This window comes from Scylla paramamosain, chromosome 36, assembly GCF_035594125.1.
Source record: "Scylla paramamosain isolate STU-SP2022 chromosome 36, ASM3559412v1, whole genome shotgun sequence".
Classification (NCBI taxonomy): domain Eukaryota; kingdom Metazoa; phylum Arthropoda; class Malacostraca; order Decapoda; family Portunidae; genus Scylla; species Scylla paramamosain.
This window is the reverse complement of record NC_087186.1, coordinates 3,030,228-3,051,093: the sequence shown is the minus strand read 5'-3', so window position 1 is coordinate 3,051,093 and position 20,866 is coordinate 3,030,228. Positions and strand designations below refer to the sequence as shown.

The 20,866-nt window shown below is 42.2% G+C and overlaps 1 protein-coding gene across 1 annotated transcript in view; it reads right to left on the bottom strand.

The window, feature by feature from the left end:
- Positions 1–20,866, bottom strand: part of LOC135090827 (putative glucosylceramidase 3) — a 62,947-nt gene that overhangs the window by 4,890 nt on the left and 37,191 nt on the right. The window lies entirely within an intron of this gene.

The following is a 20,866-nucleotide window of genomic DNA, read 5'->3' as shown; positions in this document are numbered from 1 at the left end:
TTCCATCACCAGAATCTCATGCACTTTATGTTATTATTAGTAAACTAGTAAATTAGTAAACCATAGAGCAGAAGAGTTGCCCTTTCCTATACTGTAATTAGTTTTCATCCAGTCCTCCAAATGAAACCCGTTATTCAGTCTGGGAGAGAGAGCGACGTAGTGATTGACAACGAGGTGAGCGGGACGGAATTTACCCTCCCCCTTCCCCTCCTTTGCCTCCCTTCTTTCCTTCATTCCCTCCCAGCACTCGTCCTGTGTCTGCACTGGAGGGAGGGGGCGATTTAACGGTTTTTCTCACCAGCTTCGTCAGTAGCCAGTCGGATATCATAGAGTGTAAACGTGGTGCTTAAAGAAGCGTGTGAAGGCATGTCTAGGGAGGGCATGTTACTGTATACCAAAGGGTGGTATATACTCCTATAAAGGATTTTTTTTTTTTTAACCTGTGATTCCTGATGATGATGAGTGTTTACAGGAGCAGGATACTGTCCTCTCCCCCTAACTGCCTGAGCGAAGTGGCTTGTTGTGGGTCTAGTGTGTGTCTGAGCGTCGTGAGCATTGTGTCGTGAGTTTGCTAGTGGTCTCTGTGGCCTGCAATTCTGAGTGAGGCAAATCAGAGGATTTTTATAATATTTGTGCTAGGCTGCGGCTGTCTGCTTGCTTCCTGGATGTCCACCAGTTTTATAGGATGAGGGAATCTGTCTTCTGGAACATTGAAGATAGGCTTCTCTCAGGCCAGAGTATATAATATTCTTATTAGATGTGGGTGGTTTTCATTACCTCGGGCGATAATTCAATGGGGTATTATACCGCAATCTGTGGATAGTCTGTGTTGCCTGTGTTCCCTAGCACGTGGCTGTTTCCTGCTTGGGGAAATAAGCTGGTGTTTGTTATATTCGGGCACGTCTACACAGGTCCTCAAACATGCGATTGCAACATGCAAACAACATATTGGCGAAGAAGCTGTTAAGGTGTTGTGAACTGTTGTGTCCAGATATTATTGGCAGCACTGGTTGCGAACATATGTGCAACACTGATGTGGACGAGACAGCGTGGGCGTTTTGAGACGTGAACTCGAAGAAGCGTGCCGAACTTACAAATACATTATCAAACAAGATGTAAAGTTGTTTTGAAGTGTTGTTTCCAGATAATAATGGCAGTGTTGGTTTGGAAGATGTTGCCAGCATTGATGTGGACGAGGCGGAATGAGACCTGCTTGCATACATATATATAGGAAGCAGCAATTCATAATCATGTGCAGACATACGTAGGGAGTTGTAAAACAATCCTGTAGTCAGTAACTGTGATGTCGATAAGTCCATATCGTCGCATGTAATATCATGAGTGACATCAGGCTCGACAAAATTGTTTTTACGATGAAGTAAAGGGCGCATCCTGAAAGACGACGACGGCGTTCCTCTGGTATACCTTCGCCCAAAACTATATCTGCTGCGGTTGCCAGAATCGCGTCCTCCCTCGATGACACTATGCTGGAATCTCGGCTAACTCATGTGGACACACCCGTCGCCTTACCTCTGCTGCGATCAACTGATTACAACATTTCTGAGATATGTGTGTGGGTGTTTAAATACTGCTGCAAACTTGCTCAAGTGGTCACTCGGAAAAGACTGATCAGTGTTGCTTGTCTATTCGTCTTGGTGTATCAGTGTCCAGCCTAAGTCGTGGAAGGGAAGGCTGGTAGCAGAAGTGGCTTGCGACCTAAGTCCCTTGCCTCTGTCAGAAGTGGCAGTGTAGATTTGGCCCAGTTTGGTGTGTGGACGCAAAGTCACGTAAATAGTATACATAGCCATGGTAGTCCTTCCCACAGTGTTGGTGGATTTTTCCATACAGAAGAAATGTCTGAGGAGTTTAAATTTAGGTTGGAAATGAGGAAAATGGAGTTGGAAGCTGAAACTGAGGAAAGGAAATTGAAGGCGGCGGAAGCTGAAGAAGCAAGCTCCGATTGAGGCGGAGAAGAGGGTAAGGTTGCTTGAAGCGAAGAAGGCAAGGACGTATGAGAGGGAGAAGGCTGAAAGTAATAGGATATTTGAGCTGGAGAAGACTCGGACAGAGGTTAATTCACCTCATGGTCTGCGGAGAGGAAAAGGAGTGAAAGGATACAGTAGAAAACCGGATGGTGAGAAGTTTCAAGTTAATACCAGAGTTTGATGAGAAGAAGGTGACGGAATTGTTCAGTAGATTTGAGAAGAAGGCAGCTGAATTTGATTGGCCTCAGGAGAGCTGGGTTGGCCTGAATGCTAATATGTTGAAAGGCAAGGCACTTGGAGTTTATGATAGATTGTCAGTGGAAGATTTAATGGATTATGAAGAGTTTAAGGTTGGCATCCTGAGAATAAATGAACTGCGGTCTGAGGCCTATAGGTTACAGTTCCGTGGACGGAAGATAAGGTCTAATGATTTACCTCGAGTGTGCTCGCTATCTCGTGGAGACTTTTTAAAAGTGGATTATTAGAGAGCAGGCCACGTCTTATAGTGAGTTAAAGAAGCTCATGGTTTTGCAGCAGTTTGTAGCACTGCTCCGGAAGAAAAGTTTAAAACCGTGAAAGAGATGGCTACATAGGGAAATAACCACGTGTTAGCTCACCGATCAGTATTTCGGTGGTTAATTGGGACGTCTGTCGGGGCTAGTAACAGTTGGTCTTGAGGCGGGGTTTGTTGGGAACAGTACGTTGTCGTGGCGTTGGTAACAAGTCAGCATGACTAAGTCTTGTTGGCAATAACAACCCCTGAACGAGACAGATTGTGAGCATGCAGAGCACTCCCAGATACAGTATGCAACTTATGTGCCACTATTGTAAAAATACTGGGCACTTTAAATTTAATTGTCCTAAATCAGTGTCTGTCATGACTTCTAAGCCCTCTCAAAAGCCGGTGGCGTTGATTGCATCACCCAACAGAGGTGTTGAGAGTGAGGAGATTTGGTCAGTGTTTGGTTGTGAGGAGAGAAAGGCAGGAGTAGTTGCCCCCTCATCTGTTGATACCTCACCGTCCTCCGTGAAGTCGGGTTTGGGCTGATGCTGTCCTTTCTTGTGTAAGTGCACTGTTGTGATTGCTGGGGCTGAGTACCCCATCACGGTTTTGAAAGAGACATCAGCTCAATAATATTTGTGCAGAAATGTTATTTGGAGGCGAATTGTTTCCGACAAGCCTGTGTGGTGCCTGGGAACTGGCGCAATAGAAAGGTTTGATACGGCGGAGATAAGGCTTGTGTACCCGCTAGTAACCGCAAAGGCGTGGGTGGCATTAGCGTAAGACCTGCCAGTGTCAGATGTTGATTTTCTTCTAGGGAATGACCTGGCAGATGGGAGAGTCTGGGTGAGTCGTTCTTCTGCGGACAGGGTCTCGGAGGAGGCAGTGGATGAGAACTCAGACTGTAGTAATGTTGTTACTCGCTCTAAGGCGAGCTGGGCGACTCTGAGTCGGGCATCTGCGCCTTCTGTAACTCCTGGGGTCGATTGCAATAGGACCACCGAGAGAGGAGTGCAGAGAGGATGTAGATGCTACAGTGGGGCAGAGTGCCCAGAGGCCTGTTCCACTGCTGTCCAAGGTTTTGGCAAACTATATTTGGGCTCCTCATGCATTCATTGTGCTGGGGCTCCGTGCACTACCGCAGTGCAGGAACCACATGACTCGGGAGCGTTGCCGAAGATGAGGATGGAGTGTATGGGTTGGATAGTTTACTTGCTGGCTTACCTCACTCCTCGTAGCACCCTGGAGATGACACTCAAGCAGAATTGTCACTAGGTTTGGAGGCTGTGGACACGAATACTCAATCCGAGTCCCAATCTAGTGTGACTGGTATGTCAGGGGTTACTGTCGAGGGCGGGAAGACTCAAAACTATGCTAGGGAGGTAGGAGTTTCCTCCCCTGTGGAGTGTATGGGAGGCGGGGAGCATGCTACTCCCCTGCAAGAACCAGACATGGAGGATGCTAACTCGTGTAGTGAGTTACCCCTTGTGATATCTGCTAGTACAGCCGTTTGCGTACCAAAACAGGGTTCTGCCCCTCGGGAGCGCGTTGCCCCATACTTCTTGCGAGGCAGGAGAGGGCAGCAAGGAAGCCAAGGGTCAGATGGAGTTAATGGTGATTAACACAATAGCCGGCAGAGAAAGGAGGACAGAGGTCTGATCATCCATTTTGTTGTGCCATCCGCAGTTAAGGAGGCACGTGTGCAGGTAGCACGTAGAGGCCCGTAAGTTGCCGAATTTGGACTCGGATCGACTCGAGAGTAATTGCAGCGGTTTTGGTAGCCGGGTATGGCCACGTTTATTGAGTGTTGTCGAGTTGGCAAGGCTGGCAAGCCTGATTACTTTTTGTCTGGGGCTCCTCTCTTCCACGTTATGGCGAGTGTTGTTTCCCTGGTATGCGATTTGTAGGAGATAGCCTGATTTCTCCTTCCCGTGGGAGTCATGATAATGCTGTAACTGACGTGAGTTAGGGCGCAGCGTCGAGAGGCAGTGCGGAGTGAGGCTGCCTGTGATAATGTATTGCTTGCCGCTCGGAAAGTACCCACAATGTAACGGGGGCTTCGTTACTGTTAAGTGTTAGATGTTGCTATTAAGTGTCAAGTGTTGGGCCTGAGTATTGAAGTGAAGGGTGGGTCATATCCAATAATTAAAGTTTTATTTGATTTTGATTTTTTTTTTTTTATGTAGGAGGCCAAGGGCAACAGAAAAAAAAAAAAAAAGTGGGTGGTCAGTGAGATGCCGGCCTCCAAATAGGGTCCAAAGCGGTAGTCAAAAAATGAAGGATAAATATCTTGAAACTTCCCTCTTGAAGGAATTCGAATCACAAGAAGGTGCAAATAAAGAAGCAGACAGGGAGCTCCAGAGTTTACCATAGAAAGATACGAATGACTTAGAATACTGGGTAACTCCTGCGTTAGAGAGGCGGACAGAAAAGGTGTGAAAAAAGAAAGTCTTGTGCAGCGAGGCCTCGGAAGGAGGGGAGGCATGCAGTTAACAAGATCAGAAGAAAAGTTAATATAAAAATAGCGGAAGAAGATAGCAAGAGATGCAACATTGCATCAGTGAGAAAGAGACTGAAGACAGTTAGGCAGAGAGGTTGATGAGATGAAACACTTTTGATTCCATCCTGTCTAGAAGAGCGGTATGGGTGTAATGCCCTACCCCCCCTAAGACATGTGAAGCATAGTATATACATGGACGGATAAGCCCCCTGTCTGGAAGGTTGTGTCGAGTTAAAAACATAAGAACATAAGAAATAAGGGAAACTGTAAGAAACCACCAGGTTTATACGTGGCAATCCCTTTATGAGATGTACCTATCTATTTCCACCCATCATCCTAATCCATAAATCCGTCTAATCTTCTCTTAAAGCAAGCTAATGTCTTAGCGCTAACAACTTGATTATTGACTCCGTTCCATTCATCTACCACTGTATTTGAGAATCAATTTCTTTCTATCTCTTAAACCTAAATTTTTCAAGCTTGAACCCGTTATTTCTTGTTCAGTCCTGGTTGCTAATCCTAAGAATTTTGCTTACTTCTGCTTTGTTATAACCCTTATACCACTTAAAAACTTGTATCAGGTCCCCTCTTAACCTCTAAAGAATGTAAATTAAACAGTTTCACTCTCGCCTCTTAAGTGATGCTCCTCATCCCCTGCATCCTTTTAGACATCCTCCTTTTTACTGATTCTAATATACCTATATCCTTCCAGTAATGTGGGGACCAGAAATGCACAGCGTAGTCTAGATGAGGTCCGACCAGCGCCAAATATAACGAGTATTACACTCCAAAAAATTATTCCTAATACCCTATTTGCCCTGTTTCTGGTCTCTATGCGTTGCTTTTCTATACGGAGTTCAAAGCTAACTATAACTCCTGAATGTTTTTTTCGTACTCTGAAGCTACCAGTTTCGTTGTTTATTGTGTACTACTGTGTGGCTTTCCTCTACCTACGCTAAGTACTTTGCATTTGTTGATATTAAACTGCATTTACCATCTGTCCGTCCATTCGGACATCCTATCTAAATCGGCCTGCAAGGTGATGGCATCCGATTCTGACCTAATTAATTTATCTTTCTTTGTTTCATCAGCAAATTTACTAGCATCACTATTCATTCCACTATCCAAGTCACTGATATATATATATATATATATATATATATATATATATATATATATATATATATATATATATATATATATATATATATATATATATATATATATATATATATATATATATATATATATATATATATATATATATATATATATATATATATATATATATATATATATATATATATATATATATATATATATATATATATATATATATATATATATTAAAAACAAAAATGGTCCTAATACTGATCCCTGTAGCACCTCACTATTTACGTAACTCCACTCGGCTTTAGAGCCGTTTATTACAACTCTCGCACCTGTCTCTTAGCCATGACCTAACCTTAACATAAACGAAAACATCCAGCCTAACGTTAGCATAAACGAAACATCCAGCTTTTGATTGAAAATGAAGATAGAGAAAGTAGGAGGGAACAGAAAAGGGGCTACTGTCAGTTGCCTCAGAGACATGAGTTTCAATGAGGAAATGAAGATGAGGTTTAGAAGAGGAGTGATGGTGTTTTACGGATTGAAAATAAGATCTTAGACAGCGAATGTCGCAGAAGTTACTGAAGAAAAAGTTGAGGAGAGTGTCAAGACACTTAGGATCATTGTCAGAAGAGTAGTTCGACCTGGGGACACTTGTGGTCCCCTCCCCAGATGGGGACTCCGAGGCTGGTGTTGTAGTCGCCATGATAATTTTGAAATTTTGAGGAAAGGGTGTGCGTGTTATTAGGTGCTTATAGTTTTGTGTGGAGGAAGAGAGTTGTCTTTAGAGGGCAGGCTGTGACTGCAATCTCACTAATTACATGACCCACTCGGATTTAGAGCCCTTTATTACAACTCGCCTGTCGCCTGTCGCTTAGCCATGACTTTATCCTGCCTAACCTTCCCATATATCCCGTGTGCCCTAATCTTTATCAGGAGCCTCTGATGGGATACCTTGTCAAACGCTTTATTAAAGTCCAGATGTAAAATGTCACAACTATCACCGTCAGGTAAGACTTCCCATCGTGAAGCCATGCTGTGACTGATTTATCAAGTTCTGCTTGTCTAAATGCTCCCTAATATTATTCGCTATTATTGACTCCATTATTCTACCTACGACAGAAATTAAGCTGACATGTCTATAATTAGACGTTAAAGTTTCTTTAAGTTTCTTTCAATAAAGTTCTTCTCCTTTCTTAAAGATGGGTACTACATTAGCCTGCCTCCACATTACGGGTACCTCACCTGACTCAAGTGATTTCCTAAAGATAGAAACTAACAGCTCACTAATAACCTCTTTGCATTCCTTAAGTACTCTAGGATATATTTCATCTTGTCTTGGTGTCTTGAACTTTTTTAGCCTATCTACTGTTCCACTATCTCCTTAGTTATGGTAATATCTGTCAGCTTCTCATTTTCATCTGCTCTAAACATCTGTTCACTATTCGGCATATCCTACATGTTTTCCTGGGTGAAAAATACTATATTCAGTTAAAATACTAATTCAGAATTTTACTAATCTCCTTCCGAGAACTAACCAGCTCTCGATCTGCTGTCTTTAATAGACCTATAATTTCCTTATCCTTCGTCATATATACCTGGTAAAATCCTTTGCGGTCCGCCTTCGCCTAGCTGGCTACCTTTAATTCATAATTGCTTTTTAGTTTTCCTCGTTAACCTCCTGACTGTTCTAATTAATTCATTATACTGTGGCCTCAAAACCTCTTCCCTTGCCTTTAATCACTTATATATACTTCTCTTTTGTCCTATATAGTGTTTTAACCTAACAGTCATCCATTTAGGGTCATTTTTCTGTGATCTTATTGCTCTATACAGGATGTTTGCTAACTGTCATGCATGCAATTTATCTACGAAATATTTATGCAACTCATCTACATTTACTTCACCTAATCCCCTCATATTGGCCCATTCCATCCTCTCCACTCCCTCATCTACTCGCCTCGACCTTACCTTTCCCATTTCAGCATGACCTGACCTTCCAACGTACTCACACCTATCTCTTGCTCTCTCTCTCCTTCCGGACACATCTCTCCTCTTGCCCTACACCCTCACATCTCACATCACCTCTCTCATCCTGCCTTATCTCTCTCAACTCCGTCCCGGACTTGACCTCACCCTGCATCCGTTGCCAGTTAACTCCTTGGAAGTATCTTTTTAATTCTTCAAAATCTGCTCTCCTAAAATCAGGTATTTTACTAGTGTTTTTGCTTCTATATATAATATTTTAATTTGTACCTAATTTCCCAATACTCACTGTTACCTAATTGTCCTCCAACTTCTACCTGTGTGACTGCTTCCTCACTGTTTGGTAAGAATTAAATCTGGAATATTGTTCTCCCTTGTGGGTTCTACGACTACCTGTTTAAAAAAAAGTATCCTGAATTACCTTAAAAATTCCCTGTTCCCTCTGCTTCCCTGTTACCCACTATCAGGCTCCAATCAATATTCCTAAAATTAAAATCTACCATACATATCTGACTGTGCGTGCCTGCTATATTTATTTCCTGCCATAGTGACGTGTTAATTTCCTTTGCACTGTTCGGTGGCCTGTACACTAATCCCAGTACTTCTGACTGACTCTTCCTTAATATCTACCCATATCGACTCGTTTTGTTATCTGTTTTAATTATACTGTTAATATGACACTGCAATGTGTTCCTATAACGCGATTCCTCCTCATCTTCTATTTTCCCTGTCTTTATAGAATAGTGTATACGCATCTGTCTTAAACTCTGGATTAAATACTTTTCCTGACATATCTAATTAAGTTTCTGTTAAAGCAATGATATCAGGGTTCTCTACACACACCATTCCTCTAAGAAAGTCAGTTTTATTCAAAGTACTTAACCTATCTCTCACCTTCTCTGAGCTAGTTACCTTTCTAGATTTAAATAATTTCGACCTCACAACCACTTCCTCCCTTGTGTCTAACGAAAAAAAGCGCTAAGCGCTGGAACGCAGCTACCTCCCACTCGAGTGTTCCGGCCAAAACCCGAACACCCTGGCTTGATAAATACATTCCATTCCTAGCGTACAAGGTGTCCCTCCCTACCTTAGAATAGGTCACAGTTATCGATGAATATCCCTCTATGACTCTTACTATGATTCGCGAGCCTGCGATTCACTGTGTAGCCCTGGACAACCACTCAGCACCAACTCCCCTTCTTGGCAACGAAGGCCTCGAGAACAGAAGAACTAACACCACCAGACGACTCAGCAACGCAAGGCGTAATGCCTACATTAGCCAGCTCTAGCGTCAGGTCACTGGTCACTTAACACGTCCGTTCACTAGAAACCCTGACCTGAGACTGTGAGTTGGTAGATGAAAGATTGGAGTTTTTGAGGCACTGAACAATAACTATGGTCTGACCATTTTGGATTGAGCGTTTAAGCGTTGTCCTTTCCAGGAATTTTTCAGTCTGCAGTTCTGCCACAAATATACTAAGACACACCTCATGTCAGGTACCTTCTACCTCAAAATTAAATGATTTTGTAGCATATATACGCTCTGATGCTTTACAAGATGCAAGTTAGTGTAATACAAAATGCTAGTTAGTGTAATATATGTTTTTTTTTTTTAATGATACTTATTATTATTTATTTATTTATTTATTTGTTTTCTTTTTTTGCAAACACCATAATACTTGGCAACATTTCCTCCAGGCGTTGCCACGTGACCGAATGAGGTCACACGGTCAGAGTGACCTTGTTAATCATGCTCAGTTCCTCTTGCGCCGCCAACCAGGATGGAAGCTACCTCTCCCGCTCACTTTCGTCACTTCCACAGCCGAAAAAAAAGAGCTTATATACTCAGTAAATAAGTATTTTTGGGGGAAGAAAAGGCTGATAGGGGGGTCATGACTTGACCCTTTAAGAGCTGTTGCCCGAAAACCGAAAGGCACCAATACAAAAAAATTGTAACTAAAGAATAAGAATATAACATCATAATTTAAGGGAAATATATCTAAAAGGAAACCTATCACATTTAAAATAAACTCACAATGGAGAGAGAGAGATTTTAAATTCACAATGGAGAGAGAGAGAGAGAGAGAGAGAGAGAGAGAGAGAGAGAGAGAGAGAGAGAGAGAGAGAGAGAGAGAGAGAGAGAGGTGGAGTGTGGGGAGCGAGGTTATCAGATAATTGGCCCGGTACAAGGTTTGGCAGTGCCGCAAGCCGGGGAATCCCCTTAAAGGACAACGCCTAAACTCTCAATTCAAAATGGTCTGAGTGTAAGTTTGTTTTGCCCCAATCAGGAATTTTAGATAGGTCAGAATCCAAGCGTTCTGTGGCTTTCCTGCGTGTACTGTTTACTTACTGAAGAGTTGGACATCAACGAAAAGACGAGGAAAATTGCAAGGTTGTATAGCATAGGAGTGGACAGGGCAAAAACTTTCGTTCAGAACATCATTGATTAATACTAATAGGAAGAGAGTGGGTGACAGGACAGAGCCCTGAGGAACACCACTGTTAATAGATTTAAGAAAAGAACAGTGACCTTCTATCACAGCAGCAATAGGACGGTCAGAATGGAAACTTGAGATAAAGTTAACAGAGATGATAGAAGCTGTAGGAAAGTAATTTGGAAATTAAGGGTCTGTGCAAGACTCTATCAAAAGCTTTTGATATGTCTAAGGCAACACCAAAAGTTTCACCAAAATCTCTAAAAGAGGATGACCAAGACAGTAAGGAAAGCCAGAAGATCACCAGTAAAGCGGCCTTGATGGAACCTATACTGGCTATCAAATAGAAGGTTGATAGATGTTTAAGAATCTTCCTGTTGAGGATAGATTTAAAAACTTTAGATAAGCAGAAAATTAAAGCAATAGAACGGTAGTTTGAGGGATTAGGACGGTCATCCTTTTTTAGAAACAGGCTGAATGTAAGCAAATTTCCAGCAAGAAGGAAAGGTATATGTTGCCAGACAGAGTTGAAAGAGTATGACTAGGCAAGGAGCAAGCACAGAGCTCTTGATGTTGTTTGTAGGAAGGACTCCATTCTCCCTTTCTAGATACCTGGCAGCGTGAATGAAGTTTCCTCAACCTTCCTTATAGTATGTTTCAAATCAGTAAGGTGTAGGTGAGTGGCGAACTTTAGAAACACGTTTCTCAGCATCATTTAAGACATTAGAACAATAGCAATTTTTGCTATGAACTACATTGTTTGATCAAATGACCTCAGCAGTTAGGTTGTTGTCTCCAAGATGCAGAAAATTTATTGCCTTAAGATTATCTTTGGCAGCAGTTTCAAAAGTAAATGTCACATACAACTGATTAGATAGACAATCGCCGTCGTATTTCAGAGAACAGTTTCAAAAGGCTTGAAAACCGAGTGGATACCACGGTATGACAGGGAGGCATAGACATTGATGATCATAAGAGTGTCAAGACAAGAGTCAGCAACTGACGCAAGGGGTCTTCCACCAATGGGGCAGAGGGAGTACAAGCTCCTACCTGCTCATCACCATCACGACCAGAGTGTGATGAGGGCCTGGTCGAAATGCCTTCAAGGACCAAAGATTTTTATTTTATTTTTACCGATGAGGACATTTAAAAAAAATAAATAAATAAAATGGCTCCAGGGGTTGAGGGAGACCGCCTACTGGGATTACGAGTGGGACGAGCGCTGGGCCGTGAACAGGTACCTCGTCCCCATGGAGGCCACTCGTTTTAAAAAGCGGCTCCTCATGATTTGAAAGTTTGTCCACGATGGAACTAAGACCTCCCCCACAACGTATCCCAACCCAGCTCAACTATCCAATGCAAGGCGAGCTCAAAAGATGGCTCCTCTGGTGAAAGGCACCGTTAGCCCATACTGGCAGCCTAACGCTGGGAACCATTTAATCTGGTCCCTCAATGGCAACCTTGCTAGCATTGATAGCTCTCCCCCCCCTAATTAGGGAGGTGTAGGGACCGAAGCTCCCTCTAGCCTTGCTCAGCAGGTCATAGGGACCACCCACCACGAAAAGCCGGTTCTCATTAAGGGGGTGGCTTTCTTTCTTAATGTTTTATGTGTTGTGGTCAATAAAATATATAAATATCTGATCTAAATCTGCCCTGCACTAATATACGTAGGAGGTAGCTTAGGGAAGCTGACCTGAGTCAGCTTCGGGTCGCTTTGGGTCATTTCGGGTCGTAACACCAGTAAGTGCCATGGTTGCAGTAAGGAAGGGCATAGATGTCCCCAATGCCTCAGGAATAAGCGTGCCTTCAAAGATACCCTTTTTTATCATAAGAACATAAGAAAAAAAAAAAGAACAAGAATATAAGAAAATAAGGGAAGCTTCAAGAAACCATGAGCCCTACATGTGGCAGTCATCTTCTTTTAAAGCCCCCTAATGACTCAACAATAACAACCTGATTACCGAGTCCGTTCCATTCATCTACCACTTTATTTTAGAATCAGTTCCTTCTTATCTCTTTCTTGGTTTTGTTATTTCTTGTTCTATCCTGATTACTGATCCAGATAATTTTGCTTTCACCCTCATTGCTATAACTCTTATACTACTGAAAGACATCTATCAGGTCCCCTTTTAACTTGTGTCTCCCGAAGGAATGTAAATTTAAAAGATTGTCTCGTTTCGTAAGGAATACTCCTGTATCATTTGCGTCATTCTCCTTTGCATAGATTTTAAACGCCTATATCTTTCCTCTAATATGAGGACCAAAACCGCAGAGCATTGTGTAGATGAGGTCTGACCAGCGCCAAATATAACTTCAATATTACGTATTTCGGGATTTCTACTTTTTAATTCTGGCGTATATGCATTGTTTTCTTACATGGAGATCAGAGCTAATTATACCTCCTAAATCTTTTTCGTTCCCTGAATTTACCAGAACTTCGTTGTTTATTGTGTACCCACTGTGGTTTTCTTTGGACTACGCTAAGTACTTTGCATTTGTTATTATTAATTACATTTGCTATCTTCCTCTCCATTCATTCATCATATTCAAATCTGCCTGCAAGGCGATGGCATTCGATTATGATCTATTTAATCCAACTATTTTCGTGTCTTCTTCAAATTTACTAACATCACTACTGATCGTACTATCCAAGTCATTAATATATATTAATTAAAACTAATCCTTATGAACCCCACAAATTAATTGAACCCACTTTGATTTAGAGCCGTTTATTACATCTATCGATCTTATCCAGCATAACAGCTTCCCATCTATCCTGTGCGCCTTAACTTTTCTCAGGAGCCTCTGATGTGGCACCTTGTTAAACGCTTTACTTAAGTCCAGGTATGTCCAGGATGTCATAACTCCAGGTATAGCATGTCATAATTATCTTCATTATCTGCCGCCTTGTAAACTTTACTGTAAAAAAAAAAAAGTTCATAAGGCAATACTTCCCGTTCGTGAAGTCATCCTGTGACTGATCTATCAAGTTATGTTTGTCTAAATGCTCTCTATTATTCCTTGCTATTATCGACTCCATTATTTTACTTCCAACTAAAGTTAATCTAATAGGTCTATAATTAGATGTTGACCTCTCCTAGGTCTAGCGATTTCCTAAAGACAGAAAGTAGCTGTTCACAACTAATCTCTTTGCATTCCTTAAGTACTATAGGATTACCTTGTATGGTCCTGGTGACTTCAATTTTTTTTCAGCTTATCAATCTTCTGTTCCACTATGAGTTATGCAAATATTTATCAGCTTCTCATTCTCTTCTGCTCTAAAAATTTCACTATTCGCCAATTCCTACATGTTTTCCTATGTAAAAACTTTTAAAATAAGATAGTTCAGAATTTTACTCATCTCTTCAAAACTAACTCCCCATCAGCTGCTTTTAATGGACCTATTATTTCTCTGTTCGTCCTATATACCTGATAGAATCCCTTGGAGTCAGTTTGCGCCTGGCTAGCTACCTTTAATTCGTAATTGTTTTTAGCCTTCTTCGTTAACTTTCTAACTGTTTTAATTAATTAATTATATTGAGGCTTTAAATCCTCTTCGCCTGCCTTTAATATCTTATACATATTTTTCTTTGGTTCTATATAGTGTTTTAACCTACTTATCATCCACTTAGAAACATTCTTATGTTTTATAAGGAATGTTTCCTAACTGGCCTGTATGTAATCTATCAACGAAATATTTCTAATTCAACTTCATCAACATTTACTTCTCCTAATTTCCCTGTTTCGGTTCCCTCCATCGTCTCCGCTCCATCTTTCATCCGCCACGACCTCGCCTCGCCCATCTCAGCATGACCTGCCAGCTCCATACTCGCACCACAACATATCTCCTTTTCTCTCACCCGCCCTTCTCATCCACCCATTTCTCATCTCCTCCTGCCCTCATACCTCACTTCATCTCTTTCACTTTTTTTTTTTTTTTTTTATGTAGGAAGGATACCGGACAAGAGCAACAAAAATCCCCTCCCCCCAAAAAAAGCCCCAATGAGACGCCAGTCCCAGAAAGGGGTTCAAAGCTGTAGTCAAAAATTTAAGGATAAGTGTCTTGAAACCTCCTTCTTGAAGGAATTCAAGTCATAGGAAGATGGAAAAACAGAGGCACGCAGGGAGTTCCAGAGTTTACCAGAGAAAGGGATGAATAACTGAGAATACTGATTAACTCTTGCATTAGAGAGGTGGACAGAATACGGGTGAGAGAAAGAAGAAAATCTTGTGCAGCGAAGCCGCGGGAGGAGGGGAGGCAAGCAGTTAGGAAGATCAGAAGAGCGGTTAGCATGAAAAGAGAGGTAGAAGACAGCTAGAGATGCATCATTGCAGCGAAGAGAGAGAGAGGATAAAGACTGTCAGTTAGAGGAGAGGAGTTGATGAGAAGAAAAGCATGTGATTCCACCCTGTCTAGAAGAACAGTACGTGTGGAACCCCCCAGACATGTGAAGCATGCTCCGTACATGGATGGATAAGGCCCTTGTACAGAGTTAGCAGCTGGGGGGGGGGGGGGGCGAGACGTTTCAGAACACCTAACTTCATAGAAGCTGTTTTAGCTAGAGATGAGATGTGAAGTTTCCAGTTCAGATTATAAGTAAAGGACAGACCGAGGATGTTCACTGTAGAAGGGGGGGACAGTTAAGTGTCACTGAAGAAGAGGAGATAGTTGTCTGGAAGGTTCTGTTGAGTTGATAGATAGAGGAATTGAGTTTTTGAGGCATTGAACAATACCAGGTTTGCTCTGCCCCAATCATAAATTCCAGAAAGATCAGATCAGGTTTGGGCCAGCGAGGGCATGGAAAACATCATTGCGAAGAATTTTAATAGGTAGCATGAAATAGTCAGAGGGTGGAGGAGAGGGAGTTTTAAGGAGAGGGAGGTTAAGTCAGAGGGAGGGAGGAGAGAGGAGTTTTTAGCGAAGGTTTGAGCGAAGAGCTAAGCTTTAGAGATAGATGTGATAGCAATGGTGCCATCTGGTTGAAACAAAGGAGGTAAAGAAGAAGATGCAAAGTTATTGGATATATTTTTGGCTACATTCCAGAAGTCACGAGGGGATTTATATCTTGAAAGATTTTAACACTTTCTGTTAATGAAGAAGTTTTCGGCTAGTTAGAGAACAGACTTGGCATGGTTCCGGGCAGAAACATAAAGTGCAGGAGATTTTGGTGATGGAAGGCTTAAGTACCTTTTGTGGGCCATCTCTCTATCATGTATAGCACGAGAACAAGCTATATTAAACCAAGATAATGGAAGGTTTAGGTCGAGAATGTACGCTTCCATGCCAGACACTATAACCTCAGTTATGCACTCTGTACACAAAGACGGATCTCTGAGACGGAAGCAGTAGTCATTCCAAGGAAAATCAGCAAAATATCTCTTCAGGTCCCCCCACGAAGCTTTAGAGATAGATGATATATAGATAGATGATAGAGATAGATCCCCCTAAGCGAAGGTGCCTCTGGCACCTTCGCTGAGGATCCTGATCCCTCCTGAGGAGGGATTGAAGTGATAGGACAAGATAAAGATATGAGATTCTGATCGGAAGAGCCCAACGGAGAAGAGAGGGTGACAGCATAAGCAGAAGGATTAGAGGTCAGGAAAAGGTCAAGAATGTTGGGCGTATCTCCAAGACGGTCAGGAATACCAGTTGGGTGTTGCATTAATTGCTCTAGATCGTGGAGGATAGCAAAGTTGAAGGCTAGTTCACCATGGTGGTCAGTGAAGGGAGAGGAAAGCAAAGCTGGTGGTGAACATTGAGATCTCCAAGAATGGACATCTCTACAAAAGGGAAGAGAGTCAGAAAGTGCTCCATTTTGGAAATTAAGTAGTCAAAGAATTTTTTATAGACAGAGGAGTTACGTGAGAGGTATACAGCACAGATAAATTTAGTTTGAGAGTGACTCTGTAGTCGTAGCCAGATGGTAGAAAACTCGGAAGATTTAAGAGCGTGGGCACGAGAGCAGGTTAAGTCGTTGCACACATAAACGCAACATCCAGCTTTGGATTGAAAATGAGGATAAAGAAAGTAGGAGGGAACAGAAAAGGGGCTACTGTGAGTTGCCTCACTGAGTTTCAGTGAGGAAAAGAAGATGAGGTTTAGAAGAGGAAAGGTGGTGTTCTACAGATTGAAAATTATATCTTAGACCACGAATGTTGCAGAAGTTAATGAACAAAAAGTTCAAGGGGATATCAAGATACTTAGGGTCATTGTCAGAAGGGTAGTCTGACCTGAGGACATTTGTGGTCCCCTCCCCAGATGGGAACTCCGAGGTTGGTGTAGGAGTCGTCATGATAATTTTGAAATTTTGAGTGAAGGGTGTGTGTGTTATTAGGTGCTTGTAGTTTTGTGTAGAGGAAGAGAGTTGTCTTTAAAGGGCAGACTGTGACTGCCTCCTTGTGTTGTGAGACACAAAGGGAAACGTTCAGTGAGGCACAGCTGGGTTTAACGATAAGTTCACAGCATCCCCTGATCCAGTGCTTTAGACCTCACCGGGAGTAATTATTGTTTCGGCAGGTGCCTACTGCCTCCTCCCTCCCCTCTGTCATGGATATTACCTGCCCATCCCGCTCTATCCGTTACCAGACAAGTTTCTCAAAATCTGCTCTCCTAAAGTAAGGTATTTTGCTAGTGTTTGTTTTTAAAAACCTCCTCCCATTTTAATTTGTACCTGATTTCATAATAGTCTCTATTACCTCCAACTACCTGTGTGACTGCTTCCTCCCGGATAGTCAGAATCAAATCTAGAATGTTATCCTTATCTTATGGGGTTGTAAGATTATCTGTTAAAAAAAAAAAATCCTGAATTATAATAAGAAATTCTTCTGCTTCAGTGCTACCCATCATCAGGCTTCAGTCAATATTCTTAAAATTAATATCTACCACACATAACAGACTGTGCCTGCTCTATATCCTGCCACAGTGTGGTGTGGTGTTACAGGTTTCGGTGGCCTGCGCAATAATTCCAATACCATTGATTGTGATCCTTCACTAATATCAACCCATATCAACTTTGTTTTGGTGTTTTATGTGATTGTTAATACATTGTAATGTGTCTCTGATATGAAGCGCGACGCCACCTCCTTTCTTATTGTCCTTGTCTTTATAGAATAGTGTATAACCATCTACCTGAACCTCTGAATAATAATTTTCCTCACATATCTAACCAAGTTATTGTTAAAACAATGATATAGAAATTTTCTACATAACAATGTTCCTCTAAACAAGTGTTTTATTAAAAAAAAAAATCGTGTAATAAATACTTAAGCTATTCCTCTTCGCTGAGGTACTTACCCTTCTAGATGTAATAATTTATTCTTCCTTTCATCCTCACAAGCTCTTCTTCCCTACTGACTACCGAAAAAATCCAGTAATCTCCCGCTCTAGTGTTTCGGCCAAAGTCCGTCCGAACACCCTGGGGTGATAAATATACTCCATCCCTGACATACAAGGTGTCCTTGCCATAGAAATAGTCACAGTTGTCGATTTATGTCCATCCATTTCCTTTACAATGATTCACGAACATGCAATTCATTGTAATAGCCCTAGACAGCCACTCAACACCAACTCCCCTCCTCAGCAAGACACCACATACCACAGGAATCCAATGCCTGTCTAAACTTCCTAAACAACTCCTCACTTCAAACCTTATCAAGGTCATTCTTTCCCGCCCTAAGAAAAACAATGGTTTGGTCCCATCATTTTCCATGCACGCATCTAGCCTATATGTTATCTTCCCTATTCCTGCCCCAGGCAAGTACACCCTCGTCCTATGCTCCCTATCTCTAAGATAAGGCGCACTGTCGAAATGACTATCTTCAAGCATAAGCACTCTACCTGAGAGCAGGCTAAATGTGTTTTCCCCTTCCCTCCTCTCCTCTCTTCCCGCCACGTCCACCTCCTTTGTTCCTCGCTCCAACACAATGAAGGAATTCTTCGTCTCCACGTGGCGCCTCGAGGCGCCTTGGAGACTTTCATCTTTTTTCGCGTCCTTGCACACAACTGACCACTGCTCCTCCGTTAATTTATTAGGTAAAATAACGGCCAGGCCCGACCTTCCCTCAGGGGCAGAGACCCTTTCACTGAACTCAGCCTGCCGGTCTGAGATCCTCTAACGAAACTAAGCCTGCCGGTTTGAGATTCTCTAACGAAACTCAGCCTTTACCTTCGAGATCCTTCGAAGGAATTCAGATTCTACCTCTGAGATCTTTTGGTCCCTATAAGATCATCGGAAAAAAAAAAAAGTTAAGCTAGATTGTCACGTTGACTTCCCTCAGGGACCTAAGGTCTTTCTCGCTGAAATTTTGAAGAAGTACCAGGTCCAAGTTCAACTTGTAGAGGTCCTTTATGAAGTTATTATGCTCGAGATATTAACAGTGCCAGTCAAAAGTTGATCCTCAGTTATCGAAAAACCCATTTCCAACGACGTTTTGCAACCACATCACTTATCACCACCGATAGAGTTCAGGCCAAGTTTACCCAGTCATCATCATTCATCTTCAGCCTGCCTTCAGACAAGAAGTGGACACTTTTCCATCAATGAATGATCCAACGCTCGTCTTCTCGCTGTTCTCGTGTTGTGATGATAAAATCCGATGGTTTCTATAGAATGGCTATTGACTATCGCTAGTTAAATTTCATCGCAGTCGTTATACTGAGCCCACCCATCACTGCGAACTTATAGGAGTCAAATATTTCAGTGAGTTAGACTTGTGCAACTGACAGGGAGAAAGCTCTCGCAGCTTTTCCTACCGAATTTTGCCGCTTGTCCTTTTGGCTCACTATTGTTTGTACCACTTATATACGCCTTATGCGCTTTGTACTCCCTGGATCATCCAATGTCTGTTTATTCAGAGAGCTGGCCAACACATCTTGAAGTTCTTCAGAGAGACCTGAAATGGCTGAGAGATCATCACCTCACCTTCAAACCATCTAAGTGACACTTCAGTGTCCCCTCCATTCGTTACTTCGGATTCATCGTTGATGGCGTAAACCTTCGACCTCAACACGACAAGACTGAGACCATTACAGTCCTACGTCCATCCACAAGCAAGAAACTCAGCAGAGCTTCCTTGCGGTTTGTGTCCTTTCAAGTTATGTTTATTCCACAGCAGCTGATTATTCCGCCCCCCCCGTCCAACCTGCTCAAGAACACTTCCGCAGCCTCTTGTGTGGAGCGAAGATTTATTAGCGCTGTTCAAATGTATGAAGGATGTGTTAGTTTGTGGTAGTTTCACCACCCGTACTACGCCTAGCAATCCTTAACGTGACATTCTTCCTAAGGACTGACGCGTCCATCCGGAGACAAGGAGCGTTTTCTTGCAGTATTATGATGACGGTCCTCACCCCGCTGCCTACGCAAGCAAGAAATTGCTTGACCATGAAAAGAGATATTCTTCGATTGAATGTGAATGTCTTGCTGACGTGTGCACTGTGAACAGGTTGGATTTCTACCTTCCTGGTAAGGGATTAATTTTGGAGACTGATCACAAGCCTCTTTTGTATATGTCTACTTTCAGGGGAAAAACGAATGATTGCTTCGCTGGGTCTTATCCCTACAAGCATACAAATTTAAAATTGTCCATGTTGCAGGAAACAAACAGGGGTAGTTAACCTTTTCATTAGCCCTTCTGCTAGGATTGTGTCAGTATATCCTACGCCTTGTTAGTTCCTCGGTTTCTTCGCCCTGCCAGTCCCTTGTTTCCTCCTACACTGCCTCATTATCGCCGCTGGGTACTACAATTCCATACACTCCTCTACCCAGCCTGCGTGACCGTTCGCCTGATCCGGTAGAAGCTAGCTCGCCTTCGTGGTGACCACACTCCCTTAGCTCTACACTCTCCCCGTCTTGGAGAAAGCTGCCGGTTGGGGTCCCTGGCTCGCGTGTCTCCCCTACGTCAGACAACCACCTTTGAAGAGCACCACTCTATATTACCAACCTGTCCCATCTTTATCCCATGTCTAAAGGACTATCTCCAATGGTTGGGAGCTTTATCTTTTGTTTCATGGTTTGATCTTTATATATATATATATATATATATATATATATATATATATATATATATATATATATATATATATATATATATATATATATATATATATATATATATATATATATATTCATTCATAGTGAGCTTCAGTATTGCTTTTCTTCCCAGTCTTCCAAGACTGGACTGATGTTTCTGAATTTTAAGGTGAAAGACCGTGACCTTTCGAGGAGATTAATTTTGCTGCCTATTTCCCTTCGCAATCTTGAACATTCTCTGTTAACTTTTTCCCTGATCTTTCATCAGTTCTTCCTTTAGCATCATGCACAGCTTTTTTCGCTTGTCCTCTGTTTTCCTT